This window comes from Meleagris gallopavo, chromosome 8 (assembly GCF_905368555.1).
Source record: "Meleagris gallopavo chromosome 8, MGAL_WU_HG_1.1, whole genome shotgun sequence".
NCBI classification, from domain to species: domain Eukaryota; kingdom Metazoa; phylum Chordata; class Aves; order Galliformes; family Phasianidae; genus Meleagris; species Meleagris gallopavo.
In genome coordinates, this window is record NC_139411.1 from 31,037,245 (window position 1) to 31,063,790 (window position 26,546).

The 26,546-nt window shown below is 47.8% G+C and overlaps 1 protein-coding gene across 24 annotated transcripts in view; it reads left to right on the top strand.

The window, feature by feature from the left end:
* Positions 1–1,522: 1,522 nt before the first annotated feature.
* GPR26 (G protein-coupled receptor 26) overlaps positions 1,523–26,546 on the top strand; it is a 64,123-nt gene continuing 39,099 nt past the window's right edge. The window contains exons 1-11 of one of the 24 annotated variants that reach the window (XM_085229938.1): positions 1,531–2,653; positions 2,777–2,883; positions 3,373–3,485; positions 4,174–4,269; positions 4,408–4,469; positions 4,553–4,639; positions 4,815–4,901; positions 5,100–5,226; positions 5,525–5,582; positions 5,804–5,941; positions 7,808–7,951. The gene's annotated coding sequence lies outside the window, so the exon portion shown is untranslated. The other 23 variants (XR_002117343.3, XR_014884883.1, XR_014884885.1 and 20 more) reach the window with 23 other exon arrangements.

The window sequence follows — 26,546 nt, forward strand, 5'->3', positions numbered from 1 at the left end:
AATTAGAAAAGATTGCCATAACAATCTGAAATACAACAAAGCGCAAAACGGGTAGGGGAACATTCCTGTCTCTAATGAGACAGACGCTGGGGCTGAGATAAATCTGAGATCGTCTCTGTGGTGGCAGAGCCTTCTTAAGCAGACACCACAGGGCCCGCTCCCGCCGCACGCGGTTTTGCTCTCTTCCACGCCGCTGCTTTAGGGATAAATCCTACCCCGTCAGTCCAGGCGCGAGTCAGCAACTTCTCTTTAAGTTGAGCTGCATTTATTTGTAGTTGCATTTTTGGAGAGCCTGGAGGACGGAGGGAGGTAATAAGACGTGCGGCCGAAATGACTTCGATTGCAAAAGAATATAAGCCCCTCGGCCTGTTCCGAAATCCCTCTGCAAACCTTCCTACATCGGCATAATCTTTTCTGTTTATAGGGAAACGAGTTTGTTTGTTCGGACGAAGCGCAGCTACACGTGGCTGTTTATGCTGCAAGAGTACCGGACTGATAACGGCCCGCTCAAGGTTGGACGGAGCACATCCGCAGACAACTTGACGTGCTGCACGTTTGCCAGGTGCTGGAGGACGTTGACACATGCTAACACAGGAAGCAAAGAAGGATTTGGATGGGATGAAGGCGCATTAAATACTCCGTCGTGTATCAGAGAAGGCTAACCCTGTCTGTACAGGTGGAAAAAAGCTTAAGGACAGCACAGCTAGCGAGATACGCATTTGATCTCTCCTAGAAGCCGCAGGCTGAAATCCCACTCTGCTTGAAGTCCCACACACCGAGTTCAACGGGGCCAGCGCTTAGCCTATCATCAGCAAATTTCTTGATTAGACGGTGCAAAAATATCGTCCTGGCTAAAGACAATTATTTTCAGTGTCTCGGGTGGAGCTCCAGGAAAGGAGGGGACAGACCCTATAGCAGGGTCCGTGGCGACGGAAAATGGGGAAACGGCTTCAGGCTCAAGGAGGGCAGATTCACGTTCGATTTAAGACAAAAATATTCTACGGTGAGGGCGGTTTTGAGTCGCTTCACTGCTCGTGAAGGACTGAAGATGAATTTTCCCCCGCTAATGCAAATCCCGGCAAGTTTTACGCCGTGCCGGCAGCTGCCGGGCACGCAGGAGCGCCGATCCCTTCCGTCAGAGGCTGTCGAGGCGCGCAGGCATCAACAGACGGCGGTCAGGAGGAGGGAGGTCGCTCCCGGCGCTCTGCCCGTTGCCCCGTGCCGCCGCGAGGGGGCGCCGCTGAGCCGCCGTCACGGGGCCGTCAGCCGGGGCTGTCAGCACACAAACCTCGTCCTACGCAGCCTCGACGTCTGCGCTGCGCTGCGTTTGTGCTGTGAAGGCTGAGTACGCTGCGTAGGGTACAGGGAGAGCTGTTTTGGCCTAAGAAGAAGAATATGTGGCTGGGAACGCCGGAAACCTTCTAGCCACACCTTTTCCCTCTGAATGAACGGGACTGTTTTCACGCCCATTTGTGCAGCACTGCATACAGGAAGCACTCCTTGTCCGTTAAAAACTATTGATATTGAATAAATAGCAGTTGAATTAAAGAATGTAGATTAGAGAAGGCATCGAGACGCCGAGCGGGTCCAGAGGAAGGCCGCTAAGACGATCGGAGGGCTGGAGGACCTCTCCTAGGAGGAAAGGTTGGGGGACTGGGCTCGTTTAGCTTGGAGGAGATCTGACAGTGGCCTTCCAGTACTTGAAGGGAGCATATAAACAGGAGAGGGAGTGGCTGTTTACGAGGGTGGATCGTGAGGGAACAAGGGGGAACGGTTTTAAACTTTTAGGGGAGGTTTAGGTTAGATATCTGGAGGAAGTTTTTCACTCAGAGGGTGGCGAGGCACTGAAACAGGTTGCCCAAGGAGGTTGCGGATGCCCCGTCCCTGGAGGCATTCGAGGCCAGGCTGGATGCGGCTCCGGGCAGCCCGGTCCGGTGGTTGGCGACCTGCACACAGCAGGGGGTTGGAACTGTTGAGAAAGCAGCGCCAGCTCACACCAGTAGCCGTAAGCTCTGTGCTACGATGCTATTTGTCTCCCCGAACGATTCCCTCAGAACATTAAAGGAAACGTCAGGGTTTCGCTCAGCTGGGACACGAGCTGTCACCGAACCCTCAGCAGGATCTCTCGCACATTCAGATCTCCCTTCTTTTCCCACCCGTCGCCGCTGATGTCCGTAACAACATAGTAAATTAAGAACGATGCTACGTCAAGTGAATTGCATCACCGAAGTCTTTACAGAGTACCCGTGTCCTTAGCTAGACATAAGTAAAATCTCAGGGAAGGTCTTCCTAGTGATTTCCATGACAAATGGACGTAACCCCGAGCAACGCGGCAGAGAAGCGTTCGCAAAGCTCCACGAACGAACGAATCCCACGAGGAGGCGAGAAGGAGAAGCGCGCAGCAATCTTCAAAGCGCAGTTTAAGTCCGTCATTCAGATCTAGAGTCCACGTGTCTACCTGTCAAAGCCCCGGGCCCGCCCTAACGAGGCCCGGCTGCGCTAACGAGGCAACGACCGCCAGGTGCCGGCCACAGCTGCGCCTCGTCCGGAGCTCAGCGCACGGCCCGCCCCAAAGCCTCTTAAGCTCCTCCGGGGGCTGCCGGGAGCCACGGAGGTGCTCGGGGCAGTTCCTAGTCGCGTGTGCAGGAGCCGGGTGCGTTTCTCGTCCGCTCCCGGTGCCGTCGGGGCCGGGAAGCACCGTGAGGGGCCGCGTTGGAAACGAAGCTTTGGAGCTGTGTTTAACGTTCTCTGTTTCGTATTTATTTTTCGTTTTCAGGCTGCAGAGCGGCATAAAGGTTCGCCCCAACCGCTGAGCCGTGCTGATCGTAATGGGACCCCGGAGGCGGCGGGCGCTCGGCAGTCCTCGGGGGCTCTTCGTTCGGGGTAAGAGGCCGCCGGGCTCTCACCGTGCTCTTTTTGGGGCCGGCGCAGGGCTATCGCCGGGCTCTCCCGGCTTTTCGGAGCCGCTGTCGCATCGCTGCCCGCCTTCCGTCGCGTTCGATTCTTTTATCCTCTCCCCACCCCGGGTTTTTTAGCGAGCGCTTCAGTTCCTCCCGCTCTCGAGCGGGACGGGGCCGCGTTCCCGCAGCCTCAGCGGCTCTTTGCGTTTTTTCTCGCTCCCGGCAGCGCCAAACCCAAGCGTTCTCTTATCGCGACCTGAGCGAGGGCTGCGGCAGAGCCTCTGCTCATCCCAAACCGGCGAGCGTTTGGGAGTCAGTAGGCGAGTTCCTGCTTCTAGCGGCAGGATGGGACCGTCTGTTCTCCCCCTCCTTACGTTTATCTTTAGGAGCAGGATCTCATCCCATCGTGAGGACACAGTGGGACAGCTCGCGTGACTGAAATGCTGTTCTGGATGGTTGTGTTCTTTTTCAGCGTGACAAACGATCGCGGTGCTGGAGTGGCCACTCAGGTGAGAGAGCTGGATTGAGCCCTGCCTAGGGATGAGTGAAGAAGAGGAGAGCACTCGGGTGAGACTTAATAGGCAGGTAAAGGCAGGTAACATATTTAGGGGACATAGCTTATGAACCAGGATGAGAAAGTAAATAAGATCTTCTGCGCACAGCTGAAAGCAGCCTCACAACTGCGGGCATTAGTTGTCAGGGTAGATAGAGCCAGCCTGCCAGTTGTTAGGAAAGCAAGGCTGCCAGGCACGCTTATTGCAGGAGGTTTTTGCAAGGTGTCGAAGGTAAAACTTTGGACACAGGCGTTGGAGTAGGCTGTTCTCCCTATTGAGGGAGGGTCAAGTTCAGTATCTCGTGCGGGAGAAGCAAAGCAGTAAGTAGGGTTGAGACAAAGCTGACTCCTTCAAAGTCCACTGTCCTCCTAAAGGACCTAGTTGGAGTTATCCCTGCAGTTAGAGCATCAGAAGGGGTCCAGCAAAGGGTTGCCGACAGCGGCGCAATTCCTTCCTCTGTGCTCAGGAGGAGCGCGTGTCTAGGAGCAGGAAAGTAAGGAAAAATGGCAGGAGAGCTGCACGGGAGAAGGAGGAGCTTGAGAAGGGGAGCAGGAAGAGATGGGATGAGGAAGGAGAAGGTCCACTTAATATCACCTTTTAGGGAGGGAGAACAAGGGTAACAGCTGTTTGCAAGCTGGCGAACAGCAAGCTGGCGACTGGGGATGGCGAGGGCCTGCCGCTTCGTCAGGCGGGGGCCCGGAACGCCTTCTGTGTTTCAGCTATCAGCCCTGAGACTGCAGAAACCGCTCCTTGAGAATCCCGGATCCCAGAGGAAAGAGGCCTTGAGGAAGGATGACTTCTCGATTGCGGAGGAGGTAGGTGAATATCACCTAGGCAAAACTGATGCTCACAGATCCCTGGGCTCTAACGGGATGCGCCACCTTGCACCCAGGGAGCTGGCAGAAGCCATCGCCAGCTGGTTCTCTATTGCATTCTCTATGATCTTTCTATAGCAAAGATTTGTGAGGATGGGAGGATAGCCAGCTTTTCCGCAGCCTTCAAGGAGGGCAAGGAGGTTGGTCTCATCTCCGTGCCTGGCCAACTTGTTCCGGATGTCGTCTCCAAGCAACTTGAAGAGGTTTCTGTGGGGTACTAAAGGTGGATTCACCACGGGGAAATCAGGCCAGACTGACATGGGAGCCTTCCATGTTGTTGCGACCGTCTCCACAGATCAGAGAAGAGCAGGTGATGTTGCCCGCCTGACTTCAGCGAGGCCGTTAACACTATTTCTGGCAGGGTCCTTGTAAAGAATCTTAGGGGGAGAGAGACGGGGAGCCCAGGAGCGGGGGCAGACTCAGCATTGCAATGGTGGTGTTACGTGGGGCGGGTACTGCATGTTACTGTTCTTATTTTTTGTCAGTGAGCTGGATGAAGAGAGAGGGAGGTGATGATGCAACGCTGGGAGGAGCAGCTGACAGCTGGACTGCGTGAACTTCAAGGAGAGCAGGTATGGGGCTGTGCAGCTAACACGCACCGCATGTTAGCGAGCGGCCTGCCGGAAGGGAGGCTTGAGGGGGACTCGGGGTTCAGCTGTGAGCCAGCAGGGTGCCTCAGAAAGCCAACGCTATCCTGGGGTGCGTGAAAATGAGTGAGAGCAATTGGGTTCTGAGTGTGGAGTGCTGAGTTGACTTCTTTGTCTCTGCAGGTCAAGAAGATGAGAAACTTGCACAGAGCGCAGCAGTGCAGCCAAGAAGATGAGGGGGCCTGGAGCACCTCCCTTCTGAGGAAAGGGTGTTCAACAAAGTATGGCTGTGTCAGCAGGAGAAGGGAAGGTGAGTGAGATTTGCCTACTTGCAGTAAGTTTTTGTAGGATGGGTGTTTTGTTGATGGGGATGATATTTGTGGACTTGAGGAACATAATTTTTTTTTACAAACAGAATGAGGAATGATGTCATTGTGAGAGCAATGGTATAGGCTAGCTGGGAATGTATGAAGCATGCTTCTCTGGGCATGTTTAAGTTGAGTTGGTGTTTTTGTGGGTAAGGTGCTGTAGCGAGGGAGTGTGATAGGTTAATGTTTAAGGAGCCTCTGCCATTTTGTACTGGTCTGTGGTTTTTGATCTGGTTTCAGGGTGAAGGCTGCAGAGAACTTCTGCAAGGAGCGGCCTGAACATGAGGTTACATGAGAGGTGAGTAGCAGGGGTGTGAGCCTTCCACCCAGCGGGCCCCTTGGTGGAGCTCTTTTAGGTTCAGTGCTGGAGAGGGGACTCTGGTGGCGTTCCTGCTGCCTCTCTGGAAGGAAGTGAATGCTGCTTTAGTTGTGATGTGCCTGTGCTATCTGTGGGGTGGAGTTTTAAGCTGGCTTTGTGTGTCTTTTGTCCTTGCTGAGTTTAACTTTTTTTGGTCTTAGGTGGTGTTTCAAGGGCAGTGCCTGCAGTGGATATGCAGCAGCCCTTGTTGTGGAGTTTGAAGTTTTCTGGAGAGGCTGGTTGCAATTGTTGATGGGGAGCTGTACTGTAGTCAAGGTGAAGTGCAACTGACTGCATAGGTATGTGGTTTCTGAATTTGTTTTTAAGTGTGTAGGAGCCACTTCTGTCAGAAGTGGCTGGTTTTTGTTGTTTTTAGGGGGCTGTTAGTGCAATCCCCAGCCATCTCAAAGAGATTATATTTTTTTTTTTTTGGTGGGAGGGTGGGTGCTGGTCAGTATCGGATTTTTTTTGGCTGCCCCCCTGAGTGGGGGGGCTGCCCCCCTGAGTGGGGGGGCTGCCCCCTGAGTGGGGGGGCTGCCCCCTGAGTGGGGGGGCTGCCCCCCTGAGTGGGGGGGCTGCCCCCCTGAGTGGGGGGGCTGCCCCCTGAGTGGGGGGCTGCCCCCTGAGTGGGGGGGCCCCCCCTGAGTGGGGGGGGCTGCCCCCCTGAGTGGGGGGGCTGCCCCCCTGAGTGGGGGGGCTGCCCCCCTGAGTGGGGGGGCTGCCCCCCTGAGTGGGGGGGGCTGCCCCCCTGAGTGGGGGGGCTGCCCCCCTGAGTGGGGGGGCTGCCCCCTGAGTGGGGGGCTGCCCCCCTGAGTGGGGGGCTGCCCCCTGAGTGGGGGGGCTGCCCCCTGAGGGGGGGCTGCCCCCTGAGTGGGGGGGCTGCCCCCCTGAGTGGGGGGGCTGCCCCCCTGAGTGGGGGGGCCCCCCTGAGTGGGGGGCTGCCCCCCTGAGTGGGGGGGCTGCCCCCCTGAGTGGGGGGGCTGCCCCCCTGAGTGGGGGGGCTGCCCCCCTGAGTGGGGGGGCTGCCCCCCTGAGTGGGGGGGCTGCCCCCCTGAGTGGGGGGGCTGCCCCCCTGAGTGGGGGGGCTGCGTTCTGCAGGAAGAAAAAGTTCAGTTTACTTCAAAGCTGAGGTTCTGAAACAAGTCTTGGTCTGTAGCTTAAGAGGCTGCTTGATTTTTATGTAGTTTACTGTACCTGGGGTGTACAGTTAAAAAGGGTTTGGATGAGTGGCTGGAGATGAAATGTGCCTGCAGAGTGTGTGCAAGGCTATCTCTGTGTACACTATGGATGTCTTACAGCAATGGTGATGTCTAAAACAGGCTGAGATGAAGGTTGCTGTTCTGTGACTTTCTTGCCAAATTCTCTTGGGGGAAAAAGTTGGTCTAACAGGAAAATAAATAGAAATGCTTATGAAGCGTCCTCTTTGGGAGAAGTCTGTAACGAGGCCAGCTCAGTTTTCTAGGTTAATTTGTATAAAAACAAATCTCTTTGCGTGGGTACGGTTTAACTTGAACTTAAGACTGTGCCTCTCAACAAATGTGCTGAAGAAAACAGCAGACAGACAACTTGGGCGTTTCTAAACTTAAAAGTGGAAAAATAGGTCTCTCTTTGAAAAGTCTCTCTTTTGTTTCACTTCTTGCTGAAGTGAAACTGGAGGAGAACTTCAAGGCTTAACTTGGTTCTTGTTTCAATGCGTGCCTTGAAAATGCTGGTAATTAAGTTTGCTTTTGTGGTGTGGGAAGCGGGTGGGTATATGTCAGTTTTAGAGAAAAATGATCAGCTTGCAGCCAATTCTTGGAAAGACTGCTTCTACTGCAGGTGGGAACGCTCTGTTACCTGTGGAAATAGGATGCCTAAGAGTATTTGCCCTAAAATAGAGTGGCTAGAGTGAGGTGACTCGTTTTTCTGGAAAAGTGGATACCTGGCTGTCTCCAACTTAAAACAAAAAAGCAGAAAATCTTTGCTTACCTCGCGGAAGAAATGAAGCACCTAACAGCATTTTGTGCTTGGTTGGGACTTCTTTCCTTGCTGCTGCTGTGAGCTTATCTCAGCAGGAGAAAGGGGAGGACAATGACCGCTTCTGCCACTGGCCATTTAGCATCGCATGCTCTGTATTAAAAAAAGAGAAAAAGCGAGACTTAAATTAATAGCTAATATTTTCACAGGTCATCCACTTCAACAGTACGGCATGTTAAACTTGTTTGACTCTCACCAATTGAAACCGTGATACTTTTCCAGTGCTTGTGCTGTTGCTGCTGAGTTTCTGGAGGGTAGCGGTTCCTGAATTTGGTAGAGCTTCAAGCGTGAAGGTGGGTGCCGTACCCTGCGAGCGGGGCTGTGCGACTCTAGCGAAACAACTGCTGGTTTCCTTTTGTAACGCTGATTTGATGAGGATTATCTCTGGTTTCTTGCTAGGTAACTCAAACTAGTGCGTCTCAGCGATACCCTTTGTGTCAAGTCATGGTAAATGAGTGCCCGCGATCCTCTGTCCCAAAAAAGACTGTGCTCTAATGCAAATGAATTAAAACACTGTTCTTTACTTTTTTTTCTTTAACAAAGAAATGCAGCTGCCTTCAGATTCTGCCTTTGCATTAAATGCTTGCGTGTGGAATATACTATTTTTAAATAGGAAAAGTCTGCGATCATAAATCGCCTCCGCTTTTAGTTAATGACCCAATTCTGCTGCGCTTTGAGTGCGATAGCTGGATAGCGGGATAGAAAATAGAGTTAATTTACTGACTTATGATACCGCTTTGCTAATGACTCGGCTTCACGTGAGTTTCACTGAGTTACTAAGTTATTTTACTCCTTAATTAAGCAGATATCTGCAGGCTGTTAACCTGTTACTTCTTGCGATAGACAAAGCGTGTGTTCTTTTCCTGAGGGAAGTCTAAAGTGGATGTTACAGAGATGTTTGTTTCTTTATAAACTTCTCCTAGCATTATTACTCCTTGAAATGTCTCTTTCTCGTTCGTACTGAGAAATACCATACCAGTCAGAAAGCAGCGTGGGTTGGAAGGAACCAGTGACGCGTAGCTCTATGCGACTGCCTGAACTTCACGTGCTGTTGCTGCAAGTGTTGTCCAAACGCTTCTAGAACTCCATCGGCCTGGTCTGACCTGTATCTATGATGAGGAGGAAACGATAAATAAAAGCATTCTTAGAATGGTTTTCTCAACAAGAAGATTGATTGTATATGCAATATGAGAGTTCAATTTAATATAAGGGGGTGGATTGTAGGTTTTTATCTCAGTGACCTTAGAAAGTGATCACAAACTCTGAGAATGCTTTCCCTGAGTCACAGACTATAGTTCGGTGCTATTATTTAAGGAATAACTTCATTGTTCGTGAATATTTTCCATTTAGAATCGTATGGCAGTCAGCCTCTGATTGCAGTTCAAGTTTACAGGTATGCAGAATGAAGCCTGATGTTAATACAGTTTGAATTAAGTCCTCCTCAATTTGCACGTTCTCAGACTTGAAGTAACAATTATGATTATGAATTATGAACTCTCCAGGTAGAATTGTTCCCTCTCCTCGCTCTAGATTCTAGTTGTGGGTTCAGAACTTGATTTCTTGGAACCAAAATCTTGAAGGTAAACCTGCAGTGGAGCCTCTCTGCCCTTTGTCCCTTACACAGGAGGCTATGAAACGCTTTTCCCAATCAGCTCAAAGGCACGCTGAGACCACTGGACTAAGTCTACCAACAAACTGAGTTCCGTAATAAAAATCTAACTCTGGTCACATCAAAATAGATCACAAACCTTCCAAGGAATGTTGTTACGCTGCCTGATGAACAACGGAGTACTTTGAGTGAGAGAACACACCTTTCTGACCATAACCAAGAACAAACTGGGATCTGTCATTGCCATATTCCTTCTCTCTGGGTTTCCTCTTACTAACCAGCAGGCTAATTTGTTTTAACACACAAAAATATATATATAATGCTGATATATTATAGCTGATTGCTCATATAAAGTTCAGCTCTGTCCCTGTATATTCACGCACTGCAGAACAAGTGAAATTACTCAAAATATGCTGCTTTCCCTAGATTTTAAAATAAACAGGCTTTACAGAAATGACTCAAGGATTTTTTATCTACTTGCCATTAGTGAGCGCAGAGTCCTCTGTCCCTCTAAGCTTTAGTAGCTCTGTGTTATTATTACTTAATGGTAACCCGGTGTCTCAGTGCCAATTGAGGTATGAATGCCCAAAACAGACAAAGGGTAGCATTTGTTCTGTTGGTTTAGCCACACTATACTTGTAACGTGTAATTGTAACTTGGAGATGTAATGTGGATGCCCCATCCCTGGAGGCATTCGAGGCCAGGATGTGGCTCTGAGCAGCCTGGTCTGGTGGTTGGCGACTCTGCGCACGGCAGGGGGTTGGAACTGGATGAGCATTGTGGTCCTTTTCAACCCAGGCCACTCTATGAAAAGTGAATCAAATTGTCTAAAAAAGAGGAAAAAAAATGAACTCTTTGATGTCACATACGAACATCTGAGAAAATATCTCAAGACTGACATAAAAAAATATTCAGAGCAGAAGTCAAAATCTGCCCCTTTTTATCTTGAGTGACATTAAATACAGTTTCCTTGTGCTTTTCAGTGCCGGTTAACAGCCTGCCATTCCATCCCAAATGCTTGTTTTGTGATCAGATCCTTAGCCCAGCCCAAACCGTTCATCCTTGCCCACCGCTTTGGCCAGCTGTTTATATACACAAGCAATCTCCAACAGACACAATCACAGGTCAACACTGCAGCTGTTGCTGTGTCTTTGAAGGAAACAAGTAGTTTCTGCTTCTCTTATTTATTTCCCCTCCCTCGTTTCTGTAAGTTTCTAGGCTGTAAGCATTCAGGAGAAAACTGCAACTGGTTATACCTCCTATACAACTGTTTAGTTTTTGAATGAAGTTATGAAAAACAAAAACAACACAAGCTTCTTTATAAACTTTTTTTTAAACACAAAAAACCATATTTGTCTTCAGCTAACAGCTCTATAAACATAAAACTGGAAAAGAATGGCAACTATCCATTTAGAAAATGCAAGATGAGCGTGCCAATGCTTCTGGGACCTCTCTGGGGTTCAGCGAGCACATAGGCCATGGCATGTCGTGGCTAATATTTCCGACTGAGAAAAGGGTAAACCAAAATATGTAACGTGATTATGCAGGGCTAGTTCTTTTATTTCATTTTCACAGCACAAAGCTATCTGCTACATACACACACACACACACAACACATATATATATGTGCAGGTGTATTAAGCCCGCTAACACTTCTCCTCAAGCTTCACTTACTTGCTGCCTAGTCAGCCAGTTGATGAGGTCTAAAGGCCAATGGAATTGATATAACGCTATCCAGTATAATTATTTTTAATTGCAATATTTTAGCTGGAACGGAGTTGCGTTTCAATTCATATGCCAGAAAGTCTACATACTGAAGTTTGTACTAAGGCGGTTGCTTTTCCCTATTGCTTGATTATTGCCCACTGTTTTTAAGTGACTGTTACTTTCTCTAACATTGGAAAGATGGCACTGTTGTTTTTTCCTGTGCGGACTGAAGTCCCCGGCGGTTTAGTCCCCTTCTCTCTACCACTGCTGAGTAAGGTGCTGACAGCCTCCAAGCGCCCGAGGGATCCTGCTATCTTCGGCAAGGTTTAATTTTATTTCGATTTCATATTTAAAGCTTCCGTGACCTTTTTGAACATGTAAATGATAAAAATAATTTCACACACGGACGTATCAAGTGCCACGTCCACCTCGGCTTGTTAATAAACTGCACTGCTCTGTTTCTGCCGGCCCGCAGCTATATTCGGCTGTCTGCTCGCCTTATTTGTGAGATATAAATAGCCAGGGACTGCATACTGCCTGTCTAGTTACATTGACATAACAGTGATTTTAATGCCCTTAAACAAGCCTGTCTCCCGATGCGGGTCCGTCCCGAATGCTCGCTCTTACCTGCTTTCCTTTTTCCTGTTCGAGTGGGAGATTCGTAAGCAAAATTTCTCAGAACATTTTATACCTGTACAGCACAGTGGTTCTGACCCGCTGTTGCTGCATGGGCTTGCATCAGAAAGCCCCAGACGCATCTCGTGGCTTTGCTGTATCATTCTTACTGCCAGTCGAAGCTTGCTGGTACTCCCTTCCCAGGGGCTTCAAGCCCCAGGACGGTAATGCCTTACAGTGAAGTAGAGCACAGAGAGGCAGAGAACTAGACTCAGTAAGGGATTAAATTAACAAAAGAAGGATTTAGGTGAGGTTTCACATCCAGATATACAGTTGTGAGCTGAAGATACTTGGCTTGTGACCGAAAAGGTCTCTAGGGCTGCTGCGAGGATACGGAGGGATAGCTGCTACTGCCCCGGCTTCCCAGCGTCTGTTTTTCTGCTGCGCTGAGTGCACGTGCCCTGTAAGGCACTGCCAGAGCACGCTGGACACCCTGCCTTAGCCCTGGGTCGCACCACTTGTTCAGGTCTCGTTTGGGGTAGCTGCTTCTCTTGGATAAGCTGATATCCCTAAGCACGGCATTGCAGAGCGCTGAGAGCGCCCATGGGGACACGCTACCCCTGGAGGACTGCTAGTCAGGACCTGATGCAAACCATCGAAGTACAGATATCTTTACAATTAATTATGAGCGTGACTGTTGTGAAAAATGAGTTACAACGAGTAAGTTCATCAATGAAATTATAGCCTCTGGAGAAATCATTTGCAACAGCCACGATGAGTAACGTCTCACCCCATGACTCTGTTGGCTTCCATCTTCCCATACAGTTAAATAGATTACTCTGGAAGTAATGCCTCCTATGTATTCCTACAGAAACTACAGCAGATAAAAAGAGCGCAAGAACACTATGCGATAGTGTTTTGTAGCTGAAAACTTGCTCTGTTTTTCAAGATAGTCACCACCTTTAACTATAGATTTGATCGCATGGCTGTATCTGACTATATATGCATTATTACATGCCGTAAAAACTTTTCCTCATAACTGTGCCCTAATCTGAATTAACAGCTTACCCTTATATCCATAAGGGGACTTCCGCAGGGCGTGGGAGAGTGCTGCTGGACTTCAAAATGCTTCATAGCCGGGGTAACGACGCAGCAGCAACGGAGAATGCGCTCGTATGCAACAAGAGCGGGTGCAGAAGAGAAAGAAATTTCTTACCTTTAAAAGACCTGTAAAATCCTCAGGGACATAGAGATCTCCCGATGAGAGTCCTTCTCCTCCACCGCCAGCCCTTAAATGAGGTCTGGGAAGGGGTGGATCCTGGCTCCACCTCTTCTGATCACTCAGCTGCATTGCATGCACCTGAGCTGCCCCGGGTTGGCCTTGCCTTCCACCAGGTGCTCAATCACTGCTTCAAGCCGTGACTCGGCGTTTCCTCTGCAGACTTCAATAAAATCTAGGACTGGATTTTTGTCTGCGTAAGGAACTGTACATCAGAGTCGTGTCTTTCTCCTAGTTCCTCCCCATTAAGCATTTAGTTCGCTGCTTCTCCTTTGCTTGTTATTCGGTGCTTGCTATTTTCCCAGCAGCAGTTGTCCACCTCTGATTTGATACGTTTCTTAGAAATGATTGGTGTCAGATGTCATTTCACACGGCCGGTTTCTCTGGCTTTTGCTAGTGCAAACCGCTTCACAACAATTTACATTTCTGGAGCGGTTCGATGCGGTTCCATTTTCATATCCTCGTGCACTTCGTTCGGTTATTTCTTCTGCAGTACTTGTTGCCCTCCTCACTCTGAAAAAAAAAAAAGAAGCAGAACTTTATGCAAGTTATCCTCCTGCCTGTAAAATACCCTTTCTGCATAACAATCCATTTCCTTTGCTTTTGATAGCTCTCTGTCTGAACAAGTATTTCCTATTTGTATTAAAGTCCGTTCCCAATGCTTTCCAAAAAATGACTTCGGTTCTCATTTTGTTTCCTTACTTAATGGCATCTAGCATCCATTGCTCAAAAGCTACGCTTTTTCTCCGTTCTACTTACTCACTTAAACATCCTGCAGTCCTGGAACCAACGTACTGGGATGCAAAGCAAAATACACGAGCCGGGCTGCGCTGGCCGATGTGCGGTTTACATTTCATCTTTTGTATTCAAAACGGTGATTTCCTACTGAGGTCTTTCACAGGATATCTAATCACTGTGTAAATCCTTTTATTCGTGATTTACAGCGCGTTCTAAACTGAAGTAACTTAGCAGGCTACAAAAGAAGCACGGTTTTATGATCAGTCAGGTCTGGCTAAATGGTTGTGTACATTTTGGAGCATCCTACATCTAAAGAATACAAATAGTATACCTATTAGCCTTCCCATAAACTTCTGTGGGGCAGCTGGGGAGAAAAGCAGTGACACGCTGTTTAGTGGCTTTGAAGTAGGATACGCACAAAGGTCTCCTCGGGGGGGTATCAGACGCTACGATGTAATATTATATTTGTTGGTGGGCTCAGATCTCCATCGGCGTGCGGTTCTTCACGCGAGTATGTTTGCGCAAGCACGTTTTTCACAAGCCTATTCCTGCCTGCCCCGATATTTTTCCGTGGCACATCGTACTCTCGTTTTCCACCGCTCAGAAGTGAAGTCTGTCAGCAGGACTCTTCCTGTCTTTCTCGCCAGCTGCCTTCAAACAGAGATTTTAACTGATATTTCAGACATTCAGGGTGGGTATTCCCTTTCTCAGCCCTCTGGAAACTCGCTGAAGCCGCTGCTGTTTTATTGGCTGATGCTGGAGGCTTATTTTTATAGCCAGAGCTCAAGGTGTGTCTGCACCAGGTCTTAAATTTCTGGACCGATCGTGACAGCTCGTTGTTAAGTTTAATAGCTGAACTAATTAAAAAAAAACCTATAAAAACACAAAGTCGTGGCAAACTGTTTCATTGGGAAGCTGTGCAGTGCAAAGAATCGCTTAGGGGAAAAATTCTGCTGCTCCTACTCGTGTTATGTTGCAGCATATGCTACCAGTGACTTGATCGAAAGCCTGTGAGTAATAGGAACGTCTGCTCGTTTGCTTTGGTCAGCTACTGCCGAGGGGAAAAAAGAAGAAAAAAACTAAAAATAGCAAATGTTGCTATTCTGAGAAGAGCCTGATTTGCATGTATTCTGCTAGAATGCAATCCCTACTTTTTAATTTTGAAATTCTCGGCTCAAATGATCTCTCGTAAAGGTAGTTGAGGAGAAGACAAGCGAGGTATGGCTTGACTTTCATGAGCGTGCAGGAATAGATTCTGAATACTTGCCGGAAGAAGCGCATTAGCGAGTTTGAGTAATGAAGAATATCAAAAATTGTATTCATAAGCGATTCTGGAAAGTGAGGAGGTCGAATTTGAAGGATATACTGTTACCACATTATTGCGCTCGCACCGTATGCAGAAGGGAGGAAAAAGGGCGGTCTGTGGTGTTGGTTGGCTGGTGCGCTGTGGGTTCGTGGTGCAGTTGTCAGCCCGTAATGCACGGTCAGTGTATGTGCTGTCTGTCCTGTAGCCCATGCCAACAGCTGCCTCTGATGCCGAATTCCCAAGCGAAGCCCTCCAGGCTGTTTCCTGAGTCTAAATGTGACAGCTGGGTTATTTCAGCTTTACCGCCCTGCTCTTTCTCAGCGGTCTGAATCTGTAGGTGGGTACCTAGTAATGACCTTGGCCGCTCGCTTCTTAGAGACTTAAATCCTCTGCCCTTCCTTTCTGCTGCGTGTTACTGCAGAATTTCCTAATGCTGAGAAATCCCCTTTAGCGTATTTCAGCCGTCGCAAGTAATCAGAGGAACATTCATACGGTTATATTCTCTTGCACAGAAGAAATAATTGCACAGAAGCAGTAAATAGCAGACAAAAAATCGTAAGTGACTGTAATCCCAGGAACGCAGCAGTCGCTGCGGGGTGTATGGCTGTAAATCATCTACAGAATGAAAGCTGTTGTCAGGATTTCTTATAAAGTCACGGTGAAATGAAATATGAAAGACGTCAAAAAACAGGTATAATTGAGGTAATTTTAAATCTCTATTTCATTTGAAATGTGCTTTTTAAAGGATCCGTAAACCCGTAACTTCCACATTATGCAGCGAACGCATGTGCCTTGTACGTAACTTGAGAATGGAGACATTTTGGAAAGCTCTGATAGAAGCTCAAGCAGAAATTGTTGCAGCTTAGAGCAGGGCCTTGGCTGAGACGTGGTATTTAAGAGCCAGAAATAATGCTGGGTTTTGAAATATGGGATGAATTAGGATGAAGCGTCATCCTAATTTGCTCACTCAGCCTCATCCTGTGCTGAGCATCTAATGTACCAGCTGTGAGGCTGGGAGGGTTTCCTGCCGAGGGACCGGGACGTTGCCGCTGCCCACCCCCTGGGGCGGCGACTGGCCTCTCCTTGTTGGGCAGTGCCCGACGCCTGATGCAACGGTGCCAGCAAGGGGAGCAGCTCTTCATCTTCAGCTCCACCCAGCCCGCTGCATGTAAAAAACATGGTGATGAAAGACGTGTGCTCATGTCCCATCTGTCTTGACGGGAGAGCTGACGAGGCCTAAGTGCTTCCTTGCAGCCACACATTCTGCCTCCGCTGCATCCTCCAGTGGACCTGGAGAAAACTCAGCTGCCTGCTCTGTGGGAGGCTTATGAGTTCCGTCAGATTTTCAGAGAGGGCAGATGGCTCTCTAGCTTGAGTCGTCACACTTCTGTCAGAGTCCACAGCTGAGAGCAGCCTGACAGCCTCCCTGCAGGGCACTGGCACTCCAAGCCCCAGACAACGGGCAGCCCTGCAGGTCCCGATGAGGAGGAGCTCCCTGCCACTTCCAGCACGGCTCTTCCTGGGGATCTCAGTGAGCCTCCCACCGCTCCCACCCCCAGAGAGATGGAGGAGCCCCACGAGGAGCCGGGACGGGAGGCAGGAACAGGTCCCGCTGCTCATTCACTCCTCACTGGGCCGGGACGCCTCATTCCTGGGGCCCATCACCCCAGCAAGAGAGAGGATAGCAGCGCCCGGGATGCCTCTCGGCCCTGCATGAGGCCTCCCCTCACCACTGCCGCTAGCAGGGCTTACGCTAATCTCTAGTTTAACAGAAACAACAACAAAAGCAACAAAAAAACCCGACACCCAAACCCATGACTGTTCCGATGTCTCGATCTCACTCAGAGCTCAGGGCAGAGCCCGTGGGACTGTCAGCAATGGAGCGTGGTGTTGCTGGTGACGAGGCGCAGGGGCTGGGGTTCAGCAGTCCCCGTGAGTCACAGCATCACGGAATGTGTGAATGTGTGAATGTGTGAATGTGCATACGTATAGAGAAAGAGAATTAAATATTGCAGTGCTATCTCTCAAGCACACCGAGGACCGCTGTGTCAAAAATGTCCGCATGAAACAGAAGCAAGGCTGGAAAGAAACAACAGTAAAAGCTCTTGGCGGAACTTCAGAGTACAGAACCAGGTGTTTGTAGTTTATTCTGAGCTAAGGCTAAAGACTGATTTTTTGGCCAAGGTTTCATAAAAAAAATTCATCTGTGTGCCTAAATAGATCGAAAACTCTTCTGAGCCAGGAATTTCTCAAAGTTGACGATACCTAGTAGGATGAGGATTTAATTTCCGTTGTTCCCACAGTAGAATCTGCCGTCCCCTGAGAGTCTGTCTGATGTCCCGCATCTTTCTGGGAATACAAAACACCCGGGGAAATATTCCTTCCTTTGAAAGGGCCGTTGGGCTGAAGTTACAAGGAACGATATATCTAACAGTACTACTTCTGTTTTTGTTGATGCAAAAGTTCATTTCTAATGAGAAACAAAACAGCTCATCTACACCCGTCGTGTCTGCCGTCATATACACCCCAGGGATATGTGATTTGTCACAGGCAGAAGGGGAAAATCTTGGGGGAGCTTCTGGGAAAGTGCTTGCAACACCTTTTGGAAGAGCGTGTGAGAGCCCCTTCTGAGCCATCACGCACACGCTGCAGTGGGTGCCTCCAGGGCTCACATCTATGTCCAGAGCCTGATGTGATGGCCTGGAGGGCCTCCTGCTTCCCAGAACACGACTGGCTCTTTAACGCTTCACAGGCACTCACGCTTGCATTTTACTCCAGAAATACACAAGAAATAAAGCCACTCAATGAACGTAACTTACCTCAGCACTGAAGATACATACGTATACGTGATAATAACACATTCCCGTCTAAATCAGTCTGCAAAACTGGAGACCAACCGCAGACAAAACTAATAATTGGAAGCAATTTCTAAGGAACTGAAAACACCCTGAGAATGGAGGAAGGAAATGTATTTCAAATAGAACATGATAATGTTATTGGCAACACAATGGCACGCAAAGCCTCTGGAGGTGTCATGCTGTCTTCTTTGATTAAAAGCTTGCTCAGAAATACGGGTATTAATTTAGAAAGACTGCTTATATTTTCCATCTCTCTAGATTAATATTAATTGGAGTATGCAAAATCAGGTCTTCAGAGCTCTCGCGAAATATTGCAAGCAGCAAGGCTTTATGCAGATGGATAAAGCAGGGATTTCAGAGGGCTTGGAAGTGCTTGAATTATATTAGTTGTAAGCATCTTCTTTCAGAAGAAGAGCTTCACCACAGAAATGAACACGGTTACCTTTGTTTTCCTTTGGACAAATATTTCCTGAGGGAAGATTAGCAAGATGCTCCAACTAATCTTCAGGAAGAAACTATCTCAGTACTGCTAGCAACACGAAAATCTGTCTTGGATCCTTCAGCTATATGACTTCAGTGTCCACGGTGAGATAAGCGACTTCAGAGGGAGCGCCACGACTGAGAGCATTTTCATCTACAGCAATTTCCTTTTTTTCAGCTGGCTGTAAATGTAAATTATTCTTTTAAAGAAATGCAGGTAGAACAGGGGAATATCTCACTGATTATCTTCCCTTGAGTCACGGCATGGGAATTGTGATGCGCTTCATTCTAGGCCTAGCTAGCTTGGGTGATACGGGAATGGATAAATTGAGTTGTACATCAGTTCCTCCTTTGATGTCTTGAAATCAACAGCCACTGTTGCTTCTCTGCCTTTTTAAATTTTAATCTAAAACCATCCTCCACATGTATCTTGATACTTTTAAGAGATACATATCTGGGGCTCAATGTCAGAAAGAAGGAAAGAAAAACATTATATGGCATGTACTTCTGAGCTTGCTCATTCTAAAGTCACTTAGTCTGCCCAGGGCATCGCAATCTGGCCTGCAAGTTGATAAAGGAAGAAGAACTCGCTGGTCAGCGTAATTAGGCAGATTAGCGGAGTTAATAAGTACATCGCCTCGCCGTACAGCAGGTAAGCGCAGTTGGCATCTGCTTAGATTTACGACTACCTAAATTATGCAAGTTCCTCCTTATGGCCACAGAAGTGACGGACCAGGTCTAGGGATGAGGAAAGCAACGCAAAAGGGAGCTCCAGAGCTGCAGTTACTAACCCAGTTTGCTTGGTGTTTACATCCGAGAGAGCCTGGCCTCAGGCAGGCAAGAATTTCTGCCGATCGCAGGGATTTCTTAATTGCCTTTAGAAACAGATTTTGCACGGCAAGACTTGATAAAAAAGATATATTTTTTTTCCCTGCTTGGATAAACAACAATAACATTTAATGCCATTTTAAAAGTGTTTATTTCTTAAACTGATGACCTCCCACTTAAACTCACAAACACACTGTGTATCATCTACTACATTTACTTTCAAAATGAAACTTTTAATCCTTCTTCTGATGACACCAAATAGAAGAGTGGCTGCCATTCAGAGACCTCAACCAGCTAGAGAGGTGGACATCGTGAAGTTCAGCAAGGGCAAGTGCGGGGTCCTGCATTTGTGGAGGAATAATCCCGGGCACAAACACAGGCTTGGGGCTGACCTATCGGAAAGCAGGTCTGCAGAGAAAGTCCTGGGAGCCCCGGTTGGATTGTGAGCTGATCTCGAGGCAGCAGCGTGCCCAGGTGGCCAAGAAGGCCAATGGTATCCTGGGCAGCATCAGAAAGGAATGGTATCCTGTTGTCTGCAGGTCAACGAAGGCTATCCTTCACTTCACTTCTACTCTGCTCTGATGAGGCCAGTCTGGAGTACTGCGTGCCGTTCTGGGCTCCCCGGTACAAGAAAGACGTGGAGGTCCTCGAGCGAGTCCAGTGAAGGTCTACAAAGATGACTAAGGATCTGGAACATCTCTTCTGTGAGGAAAGGCTAAGAGAGCTGGGCCTGTTTAGCCTGGAGAAGACCAAGAAGGGATCTTATTAGTGTATAAAGATACGCTAAGGGAGAGTGCCAACGGGATGAGGCCAGGCTGTTTTCTGTGACGCCTGACAACAAAACAAGAGGCAACGGGCTCAAACTAAAATGCAGGAAGTCCCGTGAAACCATCTCGGTACAAGAGATTAGGAAACGGTCCCCTTTGACCCTGATGTGTACCATTTATACTGCCAGCCATGAGAGAGGATGGACGGGCAGCAACCCTTCCTACTTCCTAAGCACTGCGTCAAGTCTTAACAAAAGCTACTTCACTGTTAGTATTACTAAACTGCCTGCCTAATGACCAAAGAAGCATGCCATTGAAATTGGGGTGCTTTACAAACCACTTAGGGTTAGCCTGTGGTATGCTCAAATTTAATTACGCTTTAATTTTCACAACAATCTCTTAATAGAAGCTTTAACTGTTATCTCTCTTTGTCAGGCTCCACAAATCAGAGTGATGGCATTTTCCTATTGTCAGGTATTATCCGTGTAGATAAAGGCTAAAAGACTCAGACGCTACATGTACGGCTGATCCAGAGCAGAAAAGCAATAGATGGAAGCATGATATACGCTCAACATCTAGCTAAAGTTATTACATTGAGAGTAAAGTAGTTCAGGGATTGCCCATTGCCCAAATCCAATTTTCATACCGATGTATTGCTGAGAGTACAAATTACTGAAAATTTGCCAATCCAAAGCTAATATTCAGAAAAGCCTTTCCAGTAAAAGTGAAAACAGCCCTTCGGTTAGCAGCGCTGCTTTTCCAGTAAAGCGTATGTGAAATAAAGCCCACATAATATCAATAAATAAAACAAAAAGGAAAGATGGCTGGTGAGAGGAACTGTGTTGTAGAGCTAAGCCCTTTTCAATGTTTACTCCCCAGCTGAGTGAGAAGCAAAATAAACCTTCTTGCATAGTCAAGGACCAATGGGCTTCTTGCTGGGAGAGAGAGCCAATAGGTTGGGTTTTACCAGGTGAAAGGGAGGAAGGCTCCTGTGTCTTAAACACGCCCTGTGGAACCATAAATCCTAGCAAAGCCCAGAGTCTGTTTTCTAAAATTCCCCCATCTAAGAGCTTCACTTACCATGATGTATGCTAACCTGCCTCCTTTTCTGCCAGATTCACCACCATGTTTTTCCCACCTATTCGCTCATGAGATGATTTGGCTGCTTGGTCCTCAGCTATCTCACACATGCCTGCATGGATGGGCTGTGCTGATAGCGTGCCCGTAACCTGCAGGAACCCTGTGGGCACCAGGGATATTTTAGGGAATAATCCCTGAATTAATCTGAGAGATTTTCTGAGAAGTTTTCTGTCAATCACGGAAAAGGCAAGTGGGGAGAGGCAAGGAGAGAGGTAGATTCTGGCTCCTGAGTGAGATCCCTGAAGGGAGGTTGTAATGAGCTGGGGGTCGGCCTCTTCTCTCGTGTAACTGGTGACAGGACTAGAGGGAATGGCCTCAAGCTGCGCCAGGGGAGATTCAGGCTGGACGTTAGGAAATACTACTTCTCTGAAAGAGTGGTCAGGTGCTGGAGTGGGCTGTCCAGGAGGTGGTAGAGTCAGTGACCCTCGAGATGTTCAAGGGACGTTTGGGCGTTGTGTTGAAGGAACATGATTTAGTGAGAACTATTGCTGATAGGTGGATGGTAGGACTGGATGATCTTGTAGGTCTTTTCCAACCTTGGTGATTCTGTGATTCTGTGATCCTGGCAGGAGAAAAGAATTAGTTTAGAGAAACAAGCTGAAAGTAATCTGGTGTGAATCACCATGTATTGACAGATTCCGCAGGTCTGGTGGCGAGGAAGAATAATAAAACAAATACAATCTGTTTTAGGAAGGCAGATGGTAATAAACTCGGAATAGATAAGCTATGCTCCAAGATCCTTCTGAAGGGGAAAAAATGAATGAAGGATTCTGGCGGTCTCTTAAACAGATGATATTAAGGGCATAAGTGCAAACTGTCCCATTGTAGAGGGAAGATATAGAAAAGAGCAATAAATGACCAGCTTAGGTGAATAATTAGCTTTTCATACATTTTTAGCATAAGAATAGAGATTAAGGAAGTGGGAACTACGTAATGTTACTGGAGACGATATAGGGTAAGTATGTAAGATAATCAGAAAAGTGAGGACATAAAATAAAACACAGGATATGAAATGAAAAAGGATGATAGGAACATTTTAAAAAAAAATCTGCAAGTACATCAATAGTATAGAGTCATCTCCAAAGAGACTGTCCTGAAGCTTCACAGCGTGAGGGTGTCTATAAATCACGCAATGAAAGTAGTGCTTTGTGCCTCTTTGCGTTAATCCTCAGCAGTGAGGTCAGCTGTGATCCGCTGGCTAACACAATCGATTCCAGTAAAATCGTAGAATCATAGAATTATAGAATTGTAGAATCATAGAATGGCCTGGATTGAAAAGGATCACAGTGACCATCTGGTTTCAACCCCCCCTGCTATGTGCAGCGTCGCCAGCCATCAGACCAGGCTGCCCAGAGCCACATCCAGCCTGGCCTTGAGTGCCTCCAGGGATGGGGCATCACAACCTCAGAGCTTCAGTAAACTATATGTCAGGTCTTGATGCCTTACCTGTTAGAGGGTTTACTTGAAGAACAAACCAGTGTTTGCTGATGGGAAGACTGGTGGTATTTTGGGGGCAGACTGGTGAGAGCCAGTGTGGGATCTGTCTGGTCGGAGACCTAATTCTTGGGAGGAAAGAGGCAAACATTTTACAAAGGCAAAGTCATTAAAATTCTGATGAAAATTACATATGCACTAGTGAGTGCATACGTAAAAAATCACTTCGATGTGGTGGAAGGAAAGAAGAACTGGTTGCACTCTGGTGCTGCAGTACCAGTGAAGCCTGCCATTGCACGGCGTGACGTTTGAGTGCACTGTTGCTATGCGTGACACCTTCTCAAAATGAGAGTTTGTCTGGAAAACTGCTTTTGGAAGTCAAGGAGCTAGATGTGAAAGAAAGTTTTATTTCTATCAGTACAGACTAATAGCTGGGAGTGAATTTGGTGCCTCATGAAACAGGAAGAAACACTTCTGCCTCAAGAAATACGCACGTTAAATGCATGTTAATTTGATTATGTTAATATTCTGGCTGACACATTTGATCCGAGGAGCTACAAACTTCTATTTGGTATGGCGGCTGTTGGTAATTTGCAGCTGATGGAGGAAGGTAGAAGATTGTTTCAGAAGACTGTTTCAAAGCATAATTTAAAGGATATATTGAGATAACTAATTCCCAGCGGTCTCAGCTTAAATGCTTTAGTTTGCCAAGCAGACAGAAAGGGTTGTTTAATGGCAAGCTTCGTGTGCTGCCCGTCCTGGCCTTGGGGTGGGGGTACTTTATGCTTTCCTTCCTGTGCTAGCAGGAAACCTAACATCTCTGTGGGCTGCTGCCCTCTCCCCGTGTGCCGCCACCAGATTTACATAGATGCGACTGCCTGCAATTCGGTAAACATTTCCTTTGATGATGCCCCAGAAAGAGAATCTAGTTCACTCCCTCCAGGCTATGCAGAGCCAACTGGGATGGAAAAGAGTAAGCAAATAAGTGGAAAACAGCCAGCAGAGGCGAAGGAGCGGATGGCATCCCCAGACCGCTGGGGAAGCAGAGCACAAGGCATAGAGAGGTTTTCCTGAAGCTGCCAGAGCAGAGGGCAGCCAGCAGAGCTTGTTAAACACACATTTTCTGACGAATAAATATTGTGCCTGTTGTGTGCAGAGGTTATTTTTCCTAGGGGACCCTGCCTTCCCAAATACAGCCAGACAAACAGGAGCAGAGATACCATTACAACCCTGCTGCTTGGGCTGGACGTACCCGGGTGCATTTGCTTACTTATCCAAGGTAATGTGAAGGGACATGATTTCAGTGTCTGTAGGACTGTATTTTCCTCTGTGCTGTGCACTCAGGCGTTCAGCCCTTCCGCTACAGTCTGAGTCATTTTAGGATACTTCTATTACTAGCGATACCTGAGCAGAGCAAGTAGAGCACATCCTTTTAGTGCAATTGTTTTTGCACTTAACCTAGTGGTTTATTTATTTCTGCGTACTCAGGCTGGAGGAGCTTATTAAATAATAATGCCGGGATATGGTCCTGAAACAGCTGGCATAGCGTATTCTTAAAGATCTGACAGCATTGCCACGCTGCCATAAACTTCAACACTGCAATGGAATTACAAAACATATGTGTGCTTTTGCATGGGTTGTATTCCCACTTCGGTTGGTTTCAGTTTCTTCTCGGTTTTATTTATGGTCTTTCTCAGCACGGTAAACCCGACTCATTCGATAGCTGCTCAAAGAAATGGAAATAGCCCTGCATCTCTGCGGCCTCCCTGAGCAGCCAGCGAGGCTGGGAGGGCAGGGCATGGCAGCGAGGTGCCAAGGCTGCTGCTATTTTCTTCCCTGCACATCAGCAGCTGCTGTCGAAAGGGACCGTGAGTGTCACACTGCGAAGTCTCGCTGCCACACTGATTCCCAGGGTGTTGGCATTTCCTTGGTAACTCAGCGAGAGCCTGCTCCTTGCAAAAGATCACCGGTTTTATTTTTTTCATCGGTAATTTCCAACCATGGCAGCAAAGCCGGTGCCCAAAATGAAGTCCCTGTGCTATTGCAAGCCCTCGTGGCTGTCTCCATTCTATACCTCGTGGGGCTCTGCTGCCCTCCCACATGCCCCACACCACTGCCAGCAGCCCCAGGAGAGGCCCTCCTTCATAATCTTTGTGATATTAATCTCCCCAGCTAATGGGCTGAGTGAATCAAAGAGAGATGGTGCTATCCAACGTCTTTTCCATCCAGAAGTGTTCTCTCTGCATGATGTGAAGCTGCGGACCATCAGTGGATTATCAGCATCAGCAGCGATGCCCGCAGAGCTCATTGCGGTGGGGTTTCTCAGTGGAACTGCAGTGACACCAACCTCAATCTGCAGGCACGTCTCAAGTGTAGAAATCTATCATCACTCTCTTTACCTACGCTGGGAATTGTGCTGGGGCTTAAGACACACCAAATCCATTTCAGCAGGATTTGCGTCTGATTCCCTGAGCTCTTCACGGCAGCCAGCAGTAAGCCTTTCATCTAACTCGGCAGCTACCTCACTGTTAGCATGATTTCCCAAAAGATCTCGTCCTGGATCAAGCCCACGATAGACAGCAGCGTTGTAATATTCCACATTGTTTTACAGACTTCGCAACGCTTGCTGCTAAGATGAAATGATTCACTGCATCTTTGGGCCATCTCACTCTTCCGTAGCATGTATGATGAAGTTATTATGGAAAACTTTAAAATAGTAGCCTGCTTGTGTAAAATGTTTGCAAATAAGAGCAGCTTGGGAACAAAATCAGCCTTGTGCTGAAGTTTCCGCCCTGGATTTAAAGCAATGCAGCCTACCTTGGAGCTGACTAATGCACTCCTCCAAACTTTCTGCTCCATTCCCTTGACTTTTTCAGAGCTCTTCCCACTGCAGACTTGCAGATGTTGGGTGCTTTGCCATAAAGTGTGCAGGACAGTGCGCCAAGGGTGGTACCCAGGGATGGGCAAGGATAACGGTGCTTAGCTCTAGCTGGGTTATCGCTAATGAAGCACTGAGCTTGGGCTGAGCGCACCTGGGGGCTGATGCACTGAGTGAAACATGCCTATTCCCACACTCTCAGAAAGGGCTTTTCCAGTACTAGCAGCCAAATGCAGAGCTCAGGTGTGAGCCAGGCCGGGGGCTGGATCTGCCCCATGCCAGCAGGGTCACATCACAGAGGGAAGGCTCTGGGTATGACAGAAGGACCTTCAGCAAACCTTCAAAATCTTTAGCTAAGAGGTTCCCTGCTTTCCATCAGCGATTAGCAGCCCCCCCACCCACAGCAGGGTTAATAGATCCATAGCGCCGGTTGACATTTTCCAGTTTCCACAAGTTGCTCCCCAGGGGCCAAACGCCGCCAGTAGTTAGATCTCCTCCCTGCAGTGACTTGTCACCTAAAGGGCAGCTGGAGCAGGGATTTACCACTTGCAATTACCATTCATTCTTCCAGTTTCTGTTCTGGAACCTGTCTGGATCAATCTGGGTCTCTGCCTTTCTGTCCAGGTTTCCCCCTACCTCGTCCTGAGCGCGTTTTCAGCCACAGGTAGAAACTAGTGAGTTAAAAAAAAAAAAAAAAAAAAAAAAAGGCATTCCTACTCAGCACGTCATATATTTATACTACATGCATGCATTTTGATTGTGCCAGTTATCTAATTTGATGGCACAAAACATTTGTCCTTTGCTCTGCTTTATTGTATTATAGCAGAGCATGAAATACTGCATGCAAGGCAGAGTTTTCCTAACACCACCTTTTGGCAACGCCCTGTTATGAAGACGCCGATCTCAGTTCTGTTTCATACCTATACTGTAAGCTTCACCAGATTTTCTCATGATTTATGTCAACAAGAGGCAATTGCTCTTCTGAGTGTGGAAGCATGTTTTTTTTCTAATGCGTGTTATAAGCAGGAGCAGGTTTATGGCTGTTTGTACACATGATTGGTGTTGGCTGGGTTTCTTAGCATAGACTTTCATTCAGCTTAACTTATCAGATGTGCTAAATGGCCTTTTAAAAGTGTTCTTTGATGTAAGGTAGAATATCAGCAACACACCTTAGGACAGCAGCAGTGCATGCTCTTTTTCTTTGTTATTTTCATATAAACTGAAAAAAAAACAACTCCAAGCAGATAAC